This window comes from Ixodes scapularis, unplaced genomic scaffold (genome assembly GCF_016920785.2).
Source record: "Ixodes scapularis isolate PalLabHiFi unplaced genomic scaffold, ASM1692078v2 PGA_scaffold4__175_contigs__length_147842914, whole genome shotgun sequence".
NCBI lineage: Eukaryota > Metazoa > Arthropoda > Arachnida > Ixodida > Ixodidae > Ixodes > Ixodes scapularis.
Genome location: NW_024609879.1, coordinates 138652017 through 138666778, shown reverse-complemented (window position 1 = coordinate 138666778; position 14762 = coordinate 138652017). Strand labels below are relative to the sequence as shown.

Sequence of the window (14762 nt, the reverse complement as noted above, 5' to 3'; positions counted from 1 at the left end):
CTTTGTAGCACTGGAGTTTTCTACGCTTTGTACAGATCTTTTTCATATAGAAACGTCCAAGCTCCTGCTGCATCATATCTTCCTTCTGATTTCCCATAACTCGCCGTAGAGTTCATATGCCATTACCAAGCATTCATCTGTTGCATGGGCTACACAGATTTTTGGGTCGAGAGACGAGAACTTCAACGAACCAAACCCACTTTTTCTAAGTTCGGTGCCAGTCAATCTTGGTTCCGAATTTCGAATACATGAAGAGATAAAACGTAGAGGACGGGGACGAAAACCGAAGTTTTGTTTACATTCCCGTCCTCTATGATTTATCCTTTCATGTATTTGTATCTATGCTCCAATACGATCGTTTTCAAATATTACTTCCAAATTCCCATGCAGCCTCTCGGTCGAATCCTTTCTTATCACACCCACTCTCTGATAAGAGCGAATCACGACTGGTATCTTGACGCCTGCGTTCTCGAGAATCAAGGAGGCACACAAAAACTTATGAATCTTTAAAACGTACACATATCTTAAGATATCTGATAGTTCAGGTGTGAAAAGCACGTGAGTGGCTTTGTCAAACGTGCTCAATAATACGTGTTCTGTCTAACTTTTGCCGAGATTACGAAGAAAACACTCAATGATAACAATCTTAGCCGTCTTATGAACACCTCCCTCCTTGTAAGTGTGGAAATTCATTTTTTTAAGGCACGGTCACCGCATTGCACCCTGAATGGTAGCAACTGTCTGAACCTACATTTAATATCTCAATTCGCATTACCGTCTTCGCTGATGACAACGGCGCGGTCATCCCCATATCGTTGAAGGGGAATACTTTGTCATACGAGGGAAACAACACTGTAAATGACCAAAAGCCGAGCCCGTCTTTCGAAAACTCGGAGCATCTGTTGTGTCAAATTGGTTTGCTCCTCGGTTTTCTTATTCTTTTATTTTTTGACAACGAAAAGCTTCAGAAAATACATTGCATGCTTCTACAGTTTCGGCATAATATCTATCTTTAAAATGAGTTTCTAAAATTTTATGTTTCCCAAGAAGCGTCGCTTTTTGAAAGGATGGAGCTTATACAACTCTGAAGACGAACTACTTTGTCGCATTTCCTACAGTGCCCAGCGTTAACTGGTTTGACATCAGACAGAAACAGCCAGGTATATTTCTTTTTGTGTTTCTGTGGACGTACCTCGGTTCTAGCAATTTGTCCAAATTGATGTGTTCGGGAAACGGAATAAACAACCCCTTGGTGGTATCGAATGGCGTTCAAAAAAGCCACCCACACAGTGATCGTCCAGTTTAATTCAAATAGAGTTCCCAACGTTATATTACACACTAAGGTTATCTGCTTTTTCCGGAAATGTGCTGTCAGCAAGGCGCAATGAAGTCGTTACGTCAGAGTATCGAATTGCTCCTTGTGGCGCTTCGGACGGTGCTTTTTTATGTCGAGTTGAGAAGAAGGGTTTCACAGTAGCACTACTATTCGCCTTAAAGTTGCGCTGTGTTCTATTCGTATCAAGGTTCAGATGAAGTGGTGTCTTTATTCCGTCATTGCTTCTCACAATGCATATTGGCAAGTGAAGTCCAGTAGCTACTTTCCTCCTACTTTTATAAATTAGCCTTTTTTAACTCTTGATTGATACCATGGCTCTTTTTCAACGAGTTTAGTTTAAAGTTAATTTTTAAAAGATATTTTTCCTTTCATTTATATTATTTTGACCACTGAAATATTATTCATACTTTATTTTTTCTCTTCGTTCATTTTCTTTTACTGTTGAACTGTTGTTTGTTCACTTCCTGCTTCATGTTCATTAAAGGTCCGTTTTCAGTCAGTGCTTGTCTTGTTTTTTACTTTTACTATTTTTATGCGCTTAGCTTATTTTGGTATGTGAACCAAATAGGTCGCCCGTTTAATTTGATACAGCTTTTTAAAGCATCTACATGAGATTATTCATACCCAGAAACCAGACCTTCTTCTTTAGGAGTTGGTTTGGTGCACGATTACACCGACGGGCTAGTTAGACTGGACCTTTGTGGAAACCACTGGAAAAAATCAGTCGTGTTTCCCGAAGGAGGACACCTTTTAACGCCGTAGTGGGTTCTGTCTTCAAAGACTCAAACTATTTCAGTTGTAGTAAAAAAACAGTTATCTTCTATAGTATGCCGCATAGCTCTTCTCAGTAGCTATAAGTGCTCTGCTCGCATATGCTATCACTTTAATACGTGTGTCATCTGGCTCTGCTAGCATAACACCGATTCAGTGTGGGCTTGTATCCCTAGATATCCTTTTCTTCTTGAATGGTTCAAAGTAAGCAATGGTTTAGGTGTCTGACAAAAGACTCATTAGAAAGTTGATGACTCCAGTCGCTCAGTCCGCTCCCAAGCCTCATTACTGGGTGCTTCTTCCTTTCCACTCCGGCTTGTTGCCGCTGTTCTTACAGTGTATGTGTACTGCGAGTACAAATTTGTTGTGGTCGGAGCACCGTTAGAATTCTAAAACCTGTTTTACGTCCTTCAACATTTGTTCTTGCTTCAGGGTGTGTGACATGTGAGTGAAGTAGGACATACTTCAGCAGACAAGAAATCGTTGTTGAAATGTTGATATGGCTCTTGATTTTAAGCTTTGCATGAGCAAACTTGCAAAGTTCGTGATGCAGAGTGCATGAGGAAATCCAAAGGTTGCAAATATCGTGCTGATTACAAGTCCGAGAGAGCATCCAGTTTTGCATTGGCCGTGTCGTACTACGACGTTGACGTTCCCAGCGCGCCTTGAATGGCGCTGCCAAAAGTCGGCGTCGATGAGGTTTTGTCGGGGTGTGATTGGAATATGTCGTGGACTTCCTTTCTCGCGTAGTAAAGAAGAACCTTCTTGAGCGCGTCTTTAATGATATTGTACGCCACAAACTAAGTCCTCCAACGTTTTTACCGATTTCGCCCCCTACAGGCTGATATTATCGGTGACTGGTGCATGAAGGTTAAAGCTCAAAAATAGCTGAAATAAGTGGCCCTGCTGTACCTGCTTGAGCGCCCTTTTGCTTGATGCTGGCGTTATTTCAACGATGCTTTCGTAGACGACGTTCACGGATATTACGGTAAATTAGAGCTCTCTTCTGACACCACTGTAGTGTTTTATTGGGTTCCGGTGAATTGGACCAAATATCGATGTTTAGAATAAAAGGTTGTCTCTATTTCGCCCGTCCTCTACACACACAGTTCCTAGAACCCACCGTTGCCAGCTGCATGTTGGTAGTCGAATAAAGTAAAACACAAGTAACAAAAACAAAGTGTTTTTATTTAGCATGTTTTAGTACCAACTAATTGCAATTATGTTGTGCGTATATATATAAAAAAACGGGAAGTCAGTCAGCGTCAGTGGGTCTAGTGGCTCCGCTGTAGATGAGAAATCTTGCCAGTGCAGTGCGACACCTTGTCTGGGGCTCTTAACGTGCATCACGGAGTATTGTTACAAATGTTGGAGGGACGTTCCTTACACGAGTAACGGACTTGACGCGGTGTTCCAATATCGACTGTGGCATATTCTCCCCTGAGGCTTAGTATCAGTGAAACATGAGGGGTCACTTACAATATTATAAACTAGAAACGTAGATACGAGAAAAAACAAATGCATTTACTAAAAATCTGAATGTAACCTTTGAGGTCGAACTGCCGATTGACCGCGCGTTCTTAAGACGTCAATATTCCATTAGAATAACATATGAACGAGAAAATAGAATTCGCATTCATATTTTGCTTGTTCGTCGATTGAAAAAAAAAACACACACAAAGTCAGGGACATATAAGTGGAAGATATACTTCGAATATGTTCGCAGATAGCACGGTTTCCCAAATGGTCGATTGCGCATGTTTCATTATTTGCCAGAACAAATGTGCAACACTATTTTATGGCATGCGTGGATGCTCACGAACAACCCACTTCGCGAAAAATGTGTTCCAAATCTTTGATATAATTTGCACTTAACTGTGAGTCCGTGCTGTCAAATTTTACCGATTTATCTGGTCCTAAATCAAACCTGAACATTTTAGCAGCTCCAGAGCTCACCCTGCAAGCCCCTGACTGTCAGGCTCACGCAGTCTCTGGAGGTCAAATACACGTTTTAGGTGCCGAATAACTCTTTGGCCTATAGACATCTGCGCCACCGTGCCGATGCGCCACTACGAAGTCGTGACCGGCACGTCACCGCGTGCTTAAATCTCAGTCAAAACCAAAGCAACTCAAGAACGAGGCAACGAGGTCAGTCAGTGGTCGAAGCAGTCAGCAGCGTCTATACTTCATTTTCTTTACGATTGACCGCAGCGGACGTTCCGGGTCATTCTGTAGGCAATCCAGCATTTTAGGTGCACCACGTGAGCGTGCCTAGCGCATCGCCCCACATGCACCTCCCCCGTTCTCAAAAGGACACATTACTTTTTTTTAATTGCTTTGTGCATGAACTCTTACGCCACATTGAACTTGCTCTAATTACTTGTGCCGTCCGGTGCAATCCATTTAGTGATGAAGTGTAGTACAACCCCATCGTCCGCTTGTTTGTTTCACACTCGGGCACGATCTGCCGCTTCGCCAGGAGCATAAGCGGCTTTTACGTGAATGCATCGACTCCAATCGTCAGTGGAGTGGAGTCGACGTGTCAACGTTTACACGGACGGGCATCACATCCTAAGCGAAAATGGAGCCACGCTTTGTCACATCTCAAAGTTAAAGCCGCGTGCCCCGGAACCAGCCGTTGCAACTGACAATGTTTTCGGGTGCTTTCTCTTCGCGCGCGGAAGCTCTTCTGACGAGCGTAAAGATCGTGCCCGCTGCCTTCGATATTGTGCAAATTACATTACGCGAAACATTCCAACTCAAGCGCTTTATGCACCGGGACGGGCCGATCTGGAAGCGAGTTTACGTTGGTGTGCTCACCATGGCAGGCGAAATCGCTTCCAACCGCTCGGCGGACGCCGCCGCGTTTCGCCTCGCCATACCGAGCCAACTACGACCGGACCCCGAGATCCAGGGGCTCCGGCCCAATCAGGAACTGCCCCGAGCTAGGAGCTGCTCGTTCTGTAGTACCTGCGAGTGCTCGTAGCTCTCGGAGTCGTTTGCGCTTGCGCCGGAGTCTCTACGGACTTCCTCAAGGCTCAAGTGGTGAATCGCAAAGCTTGGTTCAGGGCCGCCCTCACCGAGCAGCTCAGGTATATTCCTTTCACTTACGAAGGCAAGGTAATAAAAGATGGCGTGTCTTCTAGGACGAAACGTGCGGGCCACCACACGGGACTCTCTCCATCGCCGCCGCTGGCGAGATTGGCCTCCGCCATGTTCTCAGCTGTTCACTCACCCCCGCAGCGGGCGCCTTCCCATAATCCTCCCTGCTCCGAAAGTCGATGCGACCTCCGTTTACATGCGCATTCGCAATCTTCATCCACCTCCGTCTAGTGTCGTGAATGCGATGTGCTTCCATATTATGCCGTTTACATGACCCCATTCAATGCGACAATTGGAGGCGATTGGACTAAGTCGAATTCATGTAAACACAGCTATAGACACAGTGTGCCAATGGAAGCTCGGCAGAGCGGCTAGCGACGAGGCGCATTTGAGCTTCGTGCCGCTCGCCCTTGTTGGCCACGAGTTCCCATCACGTTGGTGAGCGCCATAAGGTCCAATGCCCTTCACTGCGGCCACTCTGTCAGCAACCTTTCGAGCCGCTTGAAAATCCGTCCCCAGTGGAGCGAGAACCAAAATCAAGTAGCCGTGCTCCGGTCTTCAAAGTTCACTGGGTTTTCGAGATGAACCTACAGGCGCTTAACGCTTGAATGTGGAGCTTTAGTATTTTGATTTTGGCACTAATCATAGTTGCTAAATATTCATTGTTTAAAAACCGAACAGTTTAAACGTAATCTTTTGTTGGTTGTTGGTGGATTATTTAGCTTTCTCAATTATATTCTGTTTTACTTCTTGCTTCTCAGATGGGTGATTTGTCCATATTTCCGTAGGTTGGGTGCAAGAATGACATTGCATTTGAAAGTTGAAAGTAATAAAAAATAAAGAAATGTAGGGACGTTGTCTAGCTTTAGATAAACTTGAAGAAGACTAAAGTTATCGATTTTGTCTATTTTTAAAAGCTTCTATAACTTTTTCTAATCATCTAGATTTGAAAAATTCCGTTTTTTTTTGACAGTTATTAGGAAGCAGCATACCCTGAACAAAATGCAGCAAGCATGAGCAAATGAACATTCGCTTGGTAGACGCGTAAACCCTCATGGCGTCTAAAGGAATCCAAGAGAGCAGCGTCTCACGAATTTCTCTATAATCAAATATTAAGTAACTAACAACAGCACTTACTTTGTTAACAGAAGAACAGCATCGTATAGATCGTATGATGATTCATCTTGTACTTCCACTCTAAGGCTAGCAAGCGTAGCTCTCGCTTCGAGGTAGGTAGTGTTTTGATAAGTTACGTATTTATACAAATGCCTTTTTAGTGGTCTCTAGAGAGTAGAAGAAATCAGATGAGAACGTATATTTAGGGGTCTAGGAAGGCAGACACGTACTCATATGACGGCTTATGAGCAATTTTATAAATCTAAAGGAATGCTTTTTTTTATTTTAAAAAACGCCCCTTCATATAAAGTCGTGATCTCCGTTTTGGAATCCGTCAAAACATAAATTTTAAGGGGTGTTTACGCATGTATTAAGAAATCATTTTATTAAACGAAACAAAATGGTGCTATTGTAGAGTGCTCCTCTAGCTTAACGACGCCGGCCGGGTACCAAACTATAGCTCTGATCCGAGCTGCTCAAAGCTAGATTTGTGACCAAAGCCGCAGGCATCTCCTCCTCAAGCTGGGGCGTGATTAGGGACTCAAAACTTTACCCGGTAGTTTGGCGGGTGGGCCCAGGAGTAGTAGAACAAAACCTTTAAAAACGAGATATTTATGGCCCTTTTTTTTCAGGTTTTGTGCTGTTCAAACTTTTGATATCAGGAAGTAGTTAGGCATAAAATACCAATAAGAAAGTATTGATACGTTTCTCTCACTTTCTGGTGTACATCTTTTTATAATTTGCCATCGGCGACATTTTGACCACGAGGTCAAGAAAGAGAAAACACCTGCTGCTGCAAGGATTTCAGTCTATACGTCAAAATGCACACTCAACCTCCCAAAAGATATTTAAGTGCAGGGATAGAACACGCATTTTGTAAAAGTAACTGCTCCTGACAAAACAATAATTCAAGGCACTTGGGTTACGAGGCATGATTTTAGTTGAGAGCTGACCCGAAAAAATATTCTATTTTAAGTCCTTGATTCCAAAGTAACCGCATGTTTCCTAATTCAAAACTAGTCTCAAGAAGTAAATATAGCGTTGTATGTCTTTCCGGGTATAATTTATTTTTATCATGCGTGCCTTACCCAGGCACTTAAAAGTTAAAATGCCTTTGGGTATTTATGCATTAGGTTGATGCATAAAAATGTGTAATTTTATGATATTTACGCGTTAAATGCATAAATACCACACATTTATCAGTCAAATGTATTTCAAGGGTATGTGCACCATCATGTGCAAGCCTTCATGGAGCTGGTTGGAAGCTGGAAAAGCTTGACAAACATGTCGTCTGTTAATGCGATGTATGTCGCGTCAGTGACGCGTTAATTACGCTCTTGCTGAATGTTGTAAGAGAAAATAAACGGCAAGCCCCTGTAAAAGCTAATATGCACGCTGCTCATTTTGTGAGTTCCCTGTTTCTGTCTTTTTTGTTTTGTTTTTACGTTCAATATGCTAAACAGTGATATTGCGAGGAGTGCCCAGAATTGTATTTAGCCTCAATGTAAAAAGTAAATGAATCACAATGTAAAATGTGTTTATTCTTAGTGTGTAAATGCAAAAGAAAACTACATTTTTTTGTATTATAATTTAATACAAAATGCAAATCATTAAATGTATCATATAAACGTCTAGTATTTTTTTGTATCCTCTGTCCTTAATGTCATTGTGTATAAGACTTGCTTGAGAACGGCATCATAAACTTTATACTATGTATAAAATTCCTATTTAGTGTTTCCCGATTTGTTGAAGTAGGTGCATTAGGAGAGTTTATATGTTACTAGAGGTTTAACAACTAAAAATTAAGGTGAAAATAAAACTTCGTACTATTAAATATTACGTTAACGGCGAGTAAGAGTTTGCAAAAAGCGAACAATAACATTAAGAGGTCACAGAATAAGTAAATATCAGCTCTCTTATCGATATATATATATATTAATTACAAGAACATAAGTGAGAGCTTCAATCGTAGAATCTGCCAAAATGCTCCCAATTTAGTCAACTCGCACCATGCGACACGGATGACAAATAAAAGATCAAGGGACATGAGTTTACTTTTCAATTTCAGTATTACACTCTTGCATTTTATGTACGGGGCGGGTTCGGGTGCAAACTCGGACCCGCGTTACAAACAAACCTAATGCATTATTATTTTACTCGCACTTTATATTAATACTGCATATCCTGATCTAATTTTATTGGATCTTCTCTCATTTTAGAAATCTGTCATATTGCAGAATAGTATATGAAAATATCTGAGACATTCACATTCAGATCAGCGTAGCCAAGGAACCACCGACCAATAAGGACATGTTTAAAAAGCAAAAACAAACAATAATTATTGTTTGTTCACTACGTGCACTAATATGTCGTTGGTGAAACCTTTTCAAGTCACTTATGAAGGATGAGACGTTTTCTTGTCATAAACAAGAGAAACTCTTTCGGGCAGTTTGCCGATCCTTTAGTTTTGAATCGTATGACGCCACTTTCTCTGGTCTCGTAAAAACAAAAAGCGGGAGCGTTGTTTCTTCTGTATCGAGGATTGACTTCGATCAACAAAACGTTTCTTCTGTCCGAAAACACCCAGCGTGCTCACCTACTGTTAACACGAGACTGCGTGTCTCCTTTTCAGAGATTGTAGTTTTGGTGTTGGAGTGATGAGGAAGACCAATGTCGCATCACCAGTCCTAATAGAACTTAAATCCCAAATCGCCTTTTTCTCCATTCCACAATATAAAGTTTCAAATTAAAACAAAAAAAAACAAAAAAAACGTGCACTTCGCTTGGATCTGTTCAATCACATTTTTTTCCATCTATGGGGAACAGAATTTGTGCTATGGTAGTTTTCCGTAACGATGCTATCACAAAACAATTCAAGGGCTTGGTTTGTGGGATTTAGAATTTGAATCACTCTCCATTTTTTGTTGTGAACGCCACTATTGTTTTCGTATTATGTACGAGTTCATTTATCTTCAATTACCACTCATTAATTTAAATTTATAAACTTTACTTGATTTGCCAATTCATCACACGGGTGATCCGATATTTGTGACTCAAAAACCTCTATCTCAAACAGTCTGCGGAACATTTTGCTTACATCGACTTAAAGCAGATTACGAACAGTGAACCTGACGACCATCTTAAGAAATAGAGTCAGGCTTTTTATGACTATCTCAAGATGGGAAGGAACATAACTGCGCATCTGCGACTTTGCAACAAATACTTGCATGGGACTTGTATGCGAATGAATGGTACTTACTTTGTGAACTCGTCTCTTATATCTGGTCATAATTTACTTTTATTGAAAATTACAAGCTCAATACATGGTCAGTCTTGTCAAGTTAGATACTGCACTAAAAGGGTTTCTGGTATTTATGAAGGAGACAACCGCTACATTAGACATACTACAATTACAGGTAACTTTAGTGCATATAAGGCAAAAGTTCGTGAACCGTACAATATAAAGAAGAAAGCTCTCCTTACTCACCGACAACATATCGACAGCGCATAACCTTGCCATCAATTTTGGGTTGTCCATTGATGAATACCGTATGTTGACCTTCCAAAGAGTGACGAAAAATCAAAAAGTTGAATTGTATTTTCTCGCTTCGCATATCGCACGTATAGTAACTAGCACGTATTCCTTTATATTTATTTAAAGCATAGAGCATGACGACCAGTTTTCTCTGTGTTTCTGCTTGGTTGCAAAATTTGTTGAACTCATATATATATATATATATAGGTGATTTCATATAAAATCGTGCCGGCAAAAAGGGCCAAATTTTTTATTTCGCCGAAAAAATATATGTTATGGCGTCGTCTCTAAAAACACAGTCGCCACAAACCGCAAGTTCGTCGGATTTTTCGTTCTCGAGTTACACATTTTAAAAGAGGCCGCGGCGGAAAGCAGTGTTTTTCACATCCGTCGTGGGTCGGATGTTTCGCTCGATCTCCCGCCGTGGATTGTCAGTCTACATTATATTAACTTTTTTCAAGCACTCTGTGAGCGCAGGTAAAAGGCTCTAATGCCACGAAAGAACTTTAGGCGTTTTGCTTTTTTTCTGTAAAATGTCAAATACGTCCCCTCGGTTAATTGTCGATGAGCTTGGACAATTAAATACTGGCGATTTACTTGGATTACGTCGATATTTTTTATGTCTTTAAAAAACCCAAAACATGGTCTTTATATATATTTTAAGATCGCTCAGTTGTATGAAATTCCCTTTGCGGTACGTTAACGTTAATGTTATGCTAAAACTAAAAAGTACCGATTTGGAAATTGATTTTAAAAAACAAAAACATTTTTTTTATATTTTTATTTTTGTTACAGTGTAGATACGATAGTTGTCTACTCGAAAAGCAAGTCGAGAAAGTGTGTATTTTGTCTGTTTGTTCTATATTTAACCCTCTATGGACAGCAGCCAGAACGAAGAGTATATGTGATATTTTTTTTGTGCTGTAGTTTGTTATAGCCTGACTTAGAAAGTTACTACCTGCTGCATCGCGAACCAATCGGCGCGTGCCGTGTGATACCATTATCTCTATATAAGCGCCGCTTCTTGAATAAGGCCACGCTCTTGTCTGTGGAATGCTGTCCTGACAAGTTAGTACATTGGCGACGAGGCTGTCAAGAACGCCGCGCAGGCACACGGAATGCACGGAGTATAGCACCTCGCAGATAGCACCGAGAGCCAGGCAAGCGGACAGCAAGCTACCACATCGATGTAATTGACGCCTACAGTCAGGTCACGGATTGAAGACAGCAGGCGATAAGTACACCATCACTTTCCGATTCAAATGGCGCGGTTAGGAAGGATTGACGAGTACGATGAGGAGGCACAAAACTTCGAGTCATATTTAGTGCGACTTGAGCATTTTGTAATCGCGAACGATGTCAAAGTCGAAAAGGAGCTAGCCGTGTTTTTAACCGTAATCGGAGCTCAAGCGTGCGAAGTACTCAAGAGTCTCGTTGTACCGGATGTGCCAGGAGATAAGTCGTTCGAGGTAGTGAAGTTGCCTCTCAAAATTCAATACAGTCTGAAAAGCTCGATTCTCGCAGAAAGATGGAAATTTAACCGACGGGTGTAAGAGGAACAAGGGACCGTCGAAGACTTTATTGTAGCCTTAAAGCACCTGACAAGGAAGTGTGATTACGGACCGTTCTTGCAAGAGGCTCTTCGTGACAGACTCGTGGCAGGATTAAGGCGTGAAGAAACACAGCGAGCGTTGTTCGCGGAAGAAAGCCCGACCTTCGAGAAGGCGTGCAAGATTGCGTAGGATTGAGAACTCGCTGCTAGACACAGCGTTACTGCAAGTCAGCAACAAAGGCGCGTCGCTGCATGCGATAAAGTCAAGGCCTAAAGATAAGGGCAAGAAACCAAGTAAAGCTAGGAAAATCGGCCAAAACAAGAGATGTGAAGGATACGATAGAGCACATTCGGCAAGCGAATGCTGGTACAAAAATGCCGTTTGCCGTAGCTGTTCCAATGTGGGGCATTTACAGAAAATCTGCCCAAATGGAAAGGCGTTCCCCAAGAGTGCCAACGTGGTAGACTCCTCAGATGCAGACTCTGAACTGGATATCTACTGCTGCGTTAACCTGGTGCACTCGGGTTGCGAAGTGCACCAGGTTAACGCGTTACCAACGCGTTAAAAACGGAATTCTCGCGCTCGGCCTTACAACAGCGTTGCACGAAGGACCGGGATGTCTAATTTCATTAGGGACTTTTCGTGTATCGCATACGCTGCGGATTTCTGGTCTTGCGCATGGCTCCCAGCTCAATCTGTGCTCAACGTGACGGAATATGCGCCCGCTAATGATGAAGAACTCTATAGTAGGGTCTACGAAAAGTCTATTCTTTGCCATAAGTAGGAGAAAACTCGTCGCGCAACGGTATGTCGAGCAATACAAATCGGGAATGGGTTCGCGTTTTAGGGCCGTTACAGGGAACATGACTGTTTATTCCAAACACTTCAAAAAGACAGAATACTCGTACTTGCTTTCAGGTAATTACAAAGCAAATAAAGAAATGATCGAAGCATTTTAAGTGCGTCTGTGTTAGCCAGCCGTTCGTGACGAGAGCTTAGAACGCGCAGTTTTGGCCAGAGGGACTGCAATGTTGCAAATAACGCGGTACAAAAAATGTACGGTATATTAAAATATTCATTTTTGACAGAGCAATAAATAAAACCCCTAAACACGCCGATTATGTTAATAGGCACTTTTCGCATAGCGTACGACACCCCTACACTTCAGTTGGACGTACAGCGCACTGACGTTCAACCGGCGCTACCAAATTCACGAGCGGCTTGAAAGCCGAGTTGTGCAACTTATTAAAATAGCTTCAGTAAGTGTAAATGACCGCAAAAAAAAAAAAGTAATCGGGTTTTTTTTTTTTGGTTCTACTGCAGAACCTCGGTGTTTCTTTTTTGTTTTCGGTACTTTTTGATGCGTATTTTAGCTGTTTAATATCTTATATCGCGCCGTCGTCAAGCCTCTCGTAGACGTTGGGGCCGTCAGCTTGACGTCAGTGGGCTGCACGGCGACCTGAAGTTTTGAGGTGTCGAATATGTGACAAGGGGTGTAAAAACTACAACATTTTTTTTCTTATTTTAGAGTGATGAGCACGGCAACGCTCCTGGAGCGCACTGAAAATAGAGCTTCAAAGGCGCAGCGCGAGCTTGCGGTTTTAATGCTACACCGCACGGTAGCCTGCGGTAACAAACTTTCTATCAATAACCATACAGCAATTTGTTTACGTGTTGCAATACACTAAAACCGAGACGGTGAGCAGCGAGTTGTGAGGCTGGGACGCGAAGACACCAATACTGTTAAAGCTGCTCTTCCGAAGCTTGACGGTCACCGTTCGCGGCTCTCTTTCTAGAGCATTAATGGCCAGGCAAAGCCCAAACATATCTTCATCACCCTCAAGAATATTCTGCCACAAACAGTAACGTGGCCGGTGCTTAAAACGCGCTCGCTCATCTGAAAGCTTCGCAATTTGAGGTTTCTGCAACTTTTAAATAATAACATGCTCGTTTTCCTAACGTGCATCAGCATCTCCGTCACTTGTAATATGATCCCTCCCTAACCGCTTCACATTTGTGGACAAATAAAGAATTTTTAGCGCGCTGAACAGCGTCAGCGCGAGCAGGCGCACTGGATATCCTGGAGAATCTATCCCCGTCTCTTCCGCCATCTTGGAACTACCGCCCCGCCACCTATAGGGCGTTGGAGTTGCGAATAGTGCTGTTGGACGCTTTTTCGAAATGGATCGAAGTGTGGCCGATGCCTTCCACAACCACTACCATAAGATTCGATAAACTTCAAAGTGTGTTTGCGGCCTACGGGTTTCCGGAAGGGCTGGTTAGTGATAACGGCCCACAGTTCATTTCGGAAGTTTTTTTTTTTTTAGATTTTTAAATGCTAACAAGATTAAACGTGCGAAAACACCACCCTATCACGCTGCTTCTAACGCGCGCAGAGCGTCATGTCCAGACAACGAAAAAGGTGTTGCTGAAGCAGGAACTAGATGAAGAGATCACTGGAGTGAAACATTCCTTGCTGGAGCGTTTAAATAAATTCTTAAGAGCTATCGAAACACGCCCAACAGTGTCACTAGTCGTACTCCAGTCGAACTGTTTCTAAAACGCCAACCGCGAGTGAAACTTTCATTGCTCAAACCAAGTTTTGTTGAAATCATGCGTGATCAGCAGAACCGGGTGAAAGAGCGAAGGGATATTTCACGAGGTGCAGATCGAACTCTTGCCGTGGGTGATCTTGTGCTGGTAAAGACTGTGCGAGGGGAGGAAGTTTCTTGGGAAGAAGGTGTTGTTACCCAAGTTGTCAGTGATGCGACCTATTTAGTGAACGTTGCGCGGGACGCGAGGCTCACACACGCCGACCACATCAGGCCTCGCTTTTCAAGTCAAGGGGCCAGACTTCCGCTGTGGCTCCGCCCACCGCCGAGCTGCAACATCCTGTCCTACCAGTCACTGCGCCCTCAGTGCCGATAGCAACCGATCCAGCGACGGCACCTACCACTAGTTCGCCGGAACGGCCGCTCCAATCGCCTGGTGCTACAAGAACGTCAGCACCTTAACCGGCACCAGCCTCGGAGCAGCCAAGTGTGCGACGAAGTGCTCGTGCAAGTCGTCCACCTGACAGATACCAAGCAGCGGACTTCCGAAACTGATGTCCGGGGGAAGGAATGTTATGGCGTGACATTGAAAGTTACTACGTGCTGTATCGCGGACCAATCGGCGAGTTCCGTGCGATGCCATTATCTGCATATAAGCGCCGCACTTGAATAAGGCCACGCTCTTGTCTGTAGAATGATGTCCTGACGAGTTAGGTTAGGTTAGGTTAGGTTAGGATATGGGCTTTCATAAATATGGAGAGATATTGTAGTAGTAAATTCCTTCAGGGAAACAATAT

At 42.9% G+C, this 14762-nt stretch overlaps 1 protein-coding gene across 2 annotated transcripts in view; it reads right to left on the bottom strand.

Annotated features, from left to right (window-relative positions):
• The window catches only part of LOC121837615 (venom metalloproteinase antarease TserMP_A-like), an 83474-nt gene that overhangs the window by 36464 nt on the left and 32248 nt on the right, over positions 1-14762 (bottom strand). The window contains exon 1 of one of the 2 annotated variants that reach the window (XR_006078260.1): positions 9813-9874. The exons of the other annotated variant lie outside the window; for it this stretch is intronic. The gene's annotated coding sequence lies outside the window, so the exon portion shown is untranslated. Of the gene's footprint in view, positions 1-9812; positions 9875-14762 lie in introns of those variants that run through there. 2 annotated transcript variants of the gene reach the window in all.